The sequence below is a fragment of the Pteropus alecto genome, unplaced genomic scaffold, assembly GCF_000325575.1.
Source record: "Pteropus alecto unplaced genomic scaffold, ASM32557v1 scaffold288, whole genome shotgun sequence".
NCBI lineage: Eukaryota > Metazoa > Chordata > Mammalia > Chiroptera > Pteropodidae > Pteropus > Pteropus alecto.
The window spans coordinates 2,083,659-2,092,710 of NW_006442124.1; positions in this window are offsets into that span (position 1 = coordinate 2,083,659).

Consider the following 9,052-nt stretch of genomic DNA (forward strand, 5'->3'; position numbering starts at 1 on the left):
TCAAGGATACAATTATTTTTAAGTTTCAGAGCTGAATGCTTCATCAAACGCTGGAACATGTGCCATAATGGCATACCCGATTGTTAACTTAATATTTAGCTACCAAAATTCTGAGGAAACACCTTGATGTTCCCCTCAGGTCTCCATAATTAGCCACATTTGCTAATCTTTTCCAATATGTTTCAGTAGACAGAGAAGAATGCAAAGTTCTAATTTGCTAATCACCCAGTTGGATGGGAGTTGTGGGGGGAGATGCTAATCGCCTGCAGACGTCTGTAACGACCCTTGGACAAAACCGAGGGAAACTAAATCAAAGCTTTGACAAGGGCAGGAGAGCGGAAACAGAAGCCCTAATTGTGGCCATGTGAAGTGCACTTTCCCCTTTTGAATCTTTTGTAGCAGGATTGCACAATACTTTATAAAGTAACTTTTATGGACAGAACCCAAAATGACTTTTTCCATCTTTTGGGATAAATGGTCAAACTTGATCTGTGAAATACAGGAAGAGAGGGCGACATTATGGTGCAAATGTCGCAGACAAAAGGGTTGGGGCAAGCTTTTGCCAGTTAAATTTGGCTAACCTGCAGAAAGCCTATTGTCAAGCCAGCCATGCTTCACTGAGCTCCCTTCTACTTTTGTTGTCATGTTTCCTCTTTATGGTTAAATGAACCTCAAAACAATGACAAAGAAATATGCACTGAGTCACATATTCTAAGAAATACACTGTACTCTCCTCAAATTGAAATAACGGCACTTTAATTCTTGGATTTTCCACATTTTCACTGGTAAAGCTCCTATTTGCTTTCTTTGAATCTGTATCAGTCCATGCAGTTCTGCCAAGGGGGGAAGCTTAACAGGACACTACCACGTTAGCACTTGTATTAAGATGAACAGAACAAGCAAAAGGTAAGCTTGCTTCCTTGCAGTATTTTGAGTGTCTGTTTCTGTGCTGGTGAAGGATTTAGAGCTCTTGGTTGAGAGAAGTTTTGGGTAATTATCAATCCTGTGTCAAATAAATTACTCTTGTTGTTGTTTTTAATGGCTGGAAGCATAGGAGGGAAAAAGAGAAAGAAAATCTGATGGCACTCCACTCATAAAACAAAGTGAAAAGCCATGGGTTTGCACTTAAATATAGACTACACTTATGTAATTGTCAGAGGTGAATGTTGTCTCCTCGAAAAAGCATAACTTACTGAATTTCCTAATTCAGAATTAAATTTCTTGAATAGCTCCTAGTGAACGTGTTTTTGACGATGAAACTGTTATGTAATTTGATTGTGGAAAAATGTCAGCATGGTCTAATAAGCTTGGTCTAAAATCAAAAGAGCTGCCAATTATGTGACTATTTCCCGAATCTTCTCTGCTGTAATTTCTTGTGATTAAACTAACCCTTGTAAACGGATATTTTAAAGCATTTCACTTTAGAATGCCCTCCCAAAAGAGCTTAGCTTCAGAGATGTGGAACTTTTTTCAGTGAAAGTTGCTAAGTCACCTCAGGGTAGATGGCTGACATTTACTGTGCCCGATAAGTGCCCTTCCCAGGGTCATCTCCTTGAGAGATGATCTAATGGAGTAATGCATCTTTTCACTTTCCTTCCCACAGCAAGTTCTCTGGTTTCATTCTTCCAAATTCTTTGGTATTGAGTTTTCATGCCAGAGTGAAGGCAAGCAACTTTCTCTAAAACACACTCTAAAAGCTCCTAGTCAATATATTTCAGTGCTACTCCCTATGTGGCCCTGACAGCTCCTCATAGTGTCCCTTACTGTGTTCCAGCCTAGGTTTTCTCAGCAGGTGTCTATCAACACACATCCTGATTTAGTAGTCTTTTACCAGCTCCAGGAAATGCAAAACCTAATTGATTTCTCCTGCTCTCTTTGTGTTTCCAATGTTCTCACATAAGAGCAAATGGACTTCTTAGATGAAGAAATTCAACTTTTCACTTTTGTAGTATTTGCACCCACTCATTCTTTTAGATGAACAAAAAATAGGAACAGAATCGACAATAAGTATTTCAAAGTCTGCTTGGTTTGTCTCTGTATTAGGAAGAGAAAGCTTTTTAAAAAAATCCTTAAAAATAAATAAAAGCTGTTCCATTGTGCTTTTGTTGCAAGATGCTTTGGTTTCCTGGGAGCATAGGCATTGTTGAAATTGATATAGAACTGGAAAATACTTATGAATGTGGCATTCCAAAGAAGTGTGGCAGATAAGTGACCAATATCATCCACTTTTGAGGGTGAAGAATCCAAACACGATATTTAGCCTTATCGTGTTGCTAGGCTCAGAAAAAGGGCTACACGTTGTCTTCAAATTTCATTTGCCAGTCTCTCCTAGAAAAGAAGTAGATGCAGACTGAGGTATAAGTGGCTAATGACTTGCTGATGTCACATTTTGAACTCAGGAGATGTTTTTATAGAATGGCACTTCGAGCCCTTTTTAAATACAGAATATAAAAGTAAATAACACAATATAATCATTTGGGTCAGATTAAAAGGACTGTAGATGTTCACAAATGTACAACAAATATGTATTTTTAATGAATTAACTGTGAATATATGTCATTTTTATAAAGATTGGAGAGTTCTCTTGTCCTTGGGTGTGAATAAGCCACTAGGAAGGAAATGTTCCCACAAATGATTCATGCTTTTTCATGTGGAATCAGAAGTCAAGGACTATCCTGATAACTTTTTCGGTAGCTTTTCTAATAATTGTTTACTTCGAAATCTGAAATTCCCTATTTCCTGATAAGAAAAATATACTTAAATAGTATCTTAGCTAAAAACGTTTGACATACTGTGATGTGTAGTTTTTATTTCTTTCATATTTCCCAATGATAACAGATAGCGATGTAAAGTGAAATTTCAAAATTGTACTATAAAGAGAATTTTAGAAAAGATTTGTAACTATATAAAATATGTAATTTTTACAAACTTCAAACACTTTGAAACTTAATTAGTAGATTCTTCAGATTTTAGGAATGTAATTTATATTTCTTTTTCCATGCCTCTATACACAGTGCTCCACTGTAATTTTGTAGGTGTTTTAAGTTTACATGTCGGGGTTAATTGAATCCAGAGTGGAAGAAGAAGTGAAGGAAGGACAGTAACAAAAATGTCAATTTTACATTTTAAGTTTATGTATCATTAGTTTATAATGAGAAAAATTTTTTTTAATTTATGGAAATAAAAATAATGTGAAGACTTGGTACTGTACTAGGTGTTCTCCAGCACAGTCTATTGCTCTTAAGATCTCAAGTGTGTGACTCACTCCTGGTCCCAGCTCACTGCACACCCTCTAGTTTTATAATTGACCAGTTTTGAACACCTTACTTTTTTAAACTAAATTTTCACGTTCTAACTTTTAATAGATAACTGACCTAAATTACAGGTGTATAAAATTTAATTTCTAAAATATTCTTTCAGCTAAAAGCAACACCTACTGTAAAGTCAATGTTTTCTGTTTAGTCATCTTAATGAATTTAGAACCAAAAGGGAAGGGATGAATATTAATTAGTTATCTAGCATTTTATAGGTATACATGTATTAATATGTGAGTATACATTATATTTAACACAAACTATTATATACTGATATTATCTAACATACATTAATATGTATGATTTTATGAATATGCTTACATTGTTATCTCTCAAAGTTTTACATGCAAGTTTCCCAAGGTTTTAAAAATGATTAAGTACAAAGTAAATGATTTAAACTACATCACTATTTAATTTATCTTGGAGGAAATTAATGTATCCTCTTATATTTAATTACTATCATTGAGATTAAAGTTAAACTAGAATGATAAGAACATGTGTTTTGTTTTTTATTTTGTAGCTCGTATATAATTTTCTATGAATTTCATTTCCTAGTTTACTTGTATAAATTATATGGCTAAATCTTTATTACTATTAATTTATGCTTATGTTTTTACACATCAAGAAAAGCTATAAAATATTGATATTAATAGAATTTTAATGTAGATATGAATAAATATTGATATTATTATCTAACATAAAGATAGAGATTAATACTTTCTTCTTCAAAACTGTACATGTTGTATGGAAATTTTGTTATTTATAATCTTACTAACACACTCCAATTATACATATGTTTAAATTGCCTTAGTTGACAGTGGAGTGAAAATGAGGACTTTTCTGAGCTTTGATTTTCTATGATTTAACTTGTGTTATTGATATTAAAACATTTTTTAAAATTACGTAGTTCACATTTTTGCTTTTGAATATTCACTTGAGTAAATATGATCATTGGAAAATGATCAGGGAAATCCAGCTATTCCCACCAAATACATAGGTGTGTATAACTTTGTACCCAAACCTTTCGGTAGTGAAAGATAATGCAGAAAAAAATCATCATTTTGAAATAGAAAATTATGTGGTTAAAATTAACTAAAAAGTAATTTTTGTTTCATGAAATCTGGCTTTCCTTACTTTTAAGTTCCCCATGATTTTGTCTTTCAAAGGAGGCTTAAATAGTCTAATTCATCTTCCTTTAACCTATTGTTCAGTTATTTTATTCAATTTATTTTTATAATTATTTTATAATTAAAAGTATTCTCACTCTATGTGAGAATGTTATAACTTGAGTAAAGCAAACATTAACTCAAAGAGCAACATTAACTTTGGACTGAAACTAATCATAGCACATTATAATCTCGAAGCGTGATTCCTAAGGAGGTTATTACAGAATGAATAAGTTGATTATGATGGAAATGTTCCTCCGGGTGTCAGTCCAGTCCTCACATGCATGCACTGCAGTAGGACTTCACTGGCGCTCATGTTCTTCAATATTTGCTGGTGTAACAATTCACAATGGAAGTCTCAACAGTGATAGTAACACTTAAATGAAATTGTTCTACATAATTTCATGATATATGAAAGAGATTAAAATAATTGAATTACTTTAATATATCCCATTAGTGTTTGAGATATCTTGATTCACGTTTTCTTTTTAGGCCATATAAAGGGTATTTTTTGTCCTAGCAAAGAAGCCTTTTATGAAGTTGGGGGCGGAGTAGAGTGAGCCAAGATGCTGAGAGAGTGGGTGTGAGGAGAGAGAGCAGAAGTTGGTGTGGAATTAAGAAAAAAGAAAGTGATGGGTTCTTACTTTTTATATGAATCTGTGGGTTTGCATTAAGAGAAGTTTTACATGCAAAATTTAATTTACATTTAACTATTATTCAAATGTATTAATTTTACATTTAACTGTTAATTGGCTTTTTAAAGTCAATTTTATTTTAAAAAACATTTGTTTTATTTCTAAATTTCTATGAGAAATGAAACTTTCGAGGAAAAGATGCACAAACTGTTTCTCAGTAATTTTCTGAGATGAATTGACAATCTCAGGATTATTCATGTTTCATACATCTGAGCAATGTTTACAGTTAGAACAATACGTGCTCTTCATTAGAAAAGGGGTTTACAGTGGCAGCCTTGTCTCTTTTTTTTATATAGACAGATTACAATTGAGTGACTATTTGTTGGTACTATAATTTGGGTTTATAATCAACTCATCGTACCAATATTAAGATGCAATTAATCACATGAAATCTAAAGGAGACTGAGCAAAATAGGAAACTGACAAACGAGTAACTTATAAGCCTTGCTTATTGTAGGGGAAATAAAGAGGCATGATGGGACTCTACTCTGTGAGTATGATTTTGCTTAAGAATGTAGAGTTACAATGGTTATTTGTTGACGGGATCACATCCCTTTTACAAGACCAAGGAGTCACCAAGTAGAGAGAGTTTTCCAAATTTGTTCTGATCCAAACTACAGAGGCTGGAAAGTACTCTCTCTTATAGTAAATAAAACTAATAACCCTCAATAAAATCATTATGCACAAATACACTCCATTCTCTTCTAAATACATTTCTATTTCTAATTCTATTCATTACACTGCAAAGCAAAGTTATTTTAAAATCCAGCCTCTGTATGGTAATAATTGGTGAGGCACACAATTTTTTCAAGTGAATGTATTTTTGATGTTCAATTTATTTCTTTGAATAAGAAACTTTTATGGCAAAAAAATGAACTCAGGTAAACTTAATTTAGTGAAGTAAACTTGACCTAAGCTTTACTCTAAATGATTATTCAGCATTTGACCATGGCAGATAACATTTGCAAGATGTCTTTTTACTGATTTGAGAAGGATGGAAGGTCTGTATGTCCTTCGTTCTAGTCTTTGGACATTTCTACGTTTTTTATGATACTTTGAAATATTTAATGTTTTACTACTACCATAGCACATTTTTTTCTTTTAGATAAAATTAGATTTTAGAAAAATTTGATAAAAAGGGCTCGAGATGTGCACAGTATGCCGCAAATAAAGTAATTCCCTCTAAGACTGTGAGATAGCCGCTTACCTTAGCAGTCTTCATTCTCCTTCCTAATGGCAGTTGCTTAGGACTTAAAGCCACGGAAAATATAAAATACCTATGGGACATATTCCAGTACTGTACATTAAATTTGAGGATTTTACATGTGATAAAGTATGTCAGTGTTGCTTACAGGGAATTCCAGTGATACCTCAGCTTTCTTGGACTTATTATAAATCCTTTGTTGGAATTATTGTGGCTGGTTCAATAATTCAGATTAGCCCTCATGTTTATTAATGCACTACATCTGTGCAAACAACATGTCAAGCAGAGAGTTTATTGTAATTGCCTGAGCAAACAGAACCTGAAAGAAGCAATTTCCAGTTACAATGTGCTATGACAAGTAATGAGGTAATTGGCATTCTGTCCTGATTACTTCCACCTTCTTTTTCATCAGGTCTATATTGTGTGTGATAGATAGTTTTATAAGAAATGAAGGTGTTTGATAATATGGTTCGCTGCTGCTTAAGGTTAGTGATTAAAGACAATCATCATTTTCTCCCAGAGATCTTATTAGCTTTAACATTATTTATTCATATGTGTAAGAATGTGCCCAGGACCCATCTACTCAGTGCACCGCATGCTGTTAACGTGTAAATGCAACTGCCACTGAGTGAATGCAGAGAATGTTCTAGGTTTCCCAGCATGATGGGACATAGCAACTTTTTTGCAAATGAAATCTATGCTCTAACAGTGTGAGTTAGAATAATGGCTTCGAGCCTGCATCTGTAGCCAACATTCACCTGCTTTAGAATAACAGAAGCAGCATGATATTTAAGGGTAAGATGGTAATTTGATGCTGAATCCTCATTTCCAGGATTTTATAACTTTCTGTAAACATTACCCTTTGCTTCCAGCCTGCAGTGAAGAAAAAGATAGGATGCATTGCATTTCTAGACCCAATATTAAACTTAGAAAGTGTCAGAGTCTCATATTAAAAAAAAAAAAAATGGTGGAGGAAATGAGCAGAAATTATTTGGGAGAGAAAGAAAAAAAGTTCTATTTTTGTTCCAAAAGAATGTTTTCTCCTTGATATAGAACCATCATTCTTGGCACTTTCAATCTATGGGGAAAAAAAAAAAAAAAGGTACAGTTCACTCAGTTGAAAATGGATTTGAGAATGACCCACATCCACTCTCTTTGAGCCGTTATGACAGTACTGTCCTTAGATGTATGTTTTTCTGGCTAACTTACCTCCCATCACCTTCCAGGTTTCACGTCAACCTCAGTCTGCATCCTGCGCTTTCTAACTAAACACTCTCAAACCTTTCGCCGTCCTCCACATCCCACGTCAAACCTTATTCACATTCTGTCTTTCCGGCCAGAGAGTATAAACTCCATAAGGACAGATTGTGTCCTTAACCTAAAAGCAATGTAGCTTACAGAAGCAACCTTTGCTTTGAAATTCTGCTGTTGAGATTGAAATTCAGCTCCACCTCTCACAGGTGGCACGAACTCAAACAATTCAAAAAATTTCTCTAGGGTTATTGTATTGCCCCACTTGAAAATGGGTATGAGAATTACACTCCTGTCACAATGCTGTTGATAAGATTCCATATTAAGGATCTTAGAATAGCGCCTGACATGTGCAGACACCAGTCCATCTTTGTGGATTTGAGAAAATTCATCTTGCAGGCCTCACTTTCTAGAACTACCTTTCGTTTTTCTAATATTAGTAAGTCAAGCAAAAACGAACAGAAATTGAAGCTGTATTTACTATTATTATACACTCTGAAAAATACTCAGTCCTATAAGTTTGCTCATATGAGAAAGAATAAAGTAGAAGAACAGGTAAATATATCAAAAAATGCACAGCATTTCAGTGGTTTGCTTCCTTACAAGGCCCCAGAAGGGCACCAAGCCCTTACAGACTAGGTAGAATATAAGACTGTGGTTAAAACGCACAGAAGTCTTCAGTAGCTCATGGCCCATCATTAATAAGATTATGAGTTTCACCTCTGTATTCCAGTCTTCTATTTGGAGAAGAAGCCTCAGATCTGCATCTGGCACACAGGTGTAACATTATGACTTTTTTTTAGAATGATTGAAGATCTGCATGAAAATCTGTATTCCAATATCCTGATCATTGGTAACTCAAAACAATCCACATCTTCTGACATGAGGAGCCCTATAAAGCCGCTAGTAGTAAAGAGAATTCTTCCACTAATTCATTTGCATGTTTCAATACCAACTTAAGTGCTTTTGTCTGTTTGAGTTGCATTTTTATTTGTCCCAAAATGTGGATAACTTTGAAAAAAAAAAGAGAGAGGAGAAATCACTTATGCCTTAGGAAGTAGGCAGAATAATGGAACTGGATCACAGGAAGAACCTGTAAGTCTGGGATAAAGCTGTAAGGAGGATAAGGAAAGAAAAATACCATACCAAACTCTTCTTTTGGACAATCTTTCTGCATTCCTTGTTTTTTATTATTTTTCTTTTAGCAACATTTTTTGAAAATTATGTGACAAACTCAGTGACTGACAATAGTAGTTACTTTATAAGTAATTGTTCAAAGAATGGGTGGGTAGATAAATGGATAAATACATAAGAGCTCTGCCAGGTATGGGTACCTAGATATCTTATTATTATTATAACGGACACTCGGGAGAGAAATCTAGAGCTGTATCTAAAGGTACCAGCCATCACCTGTTAAAATTC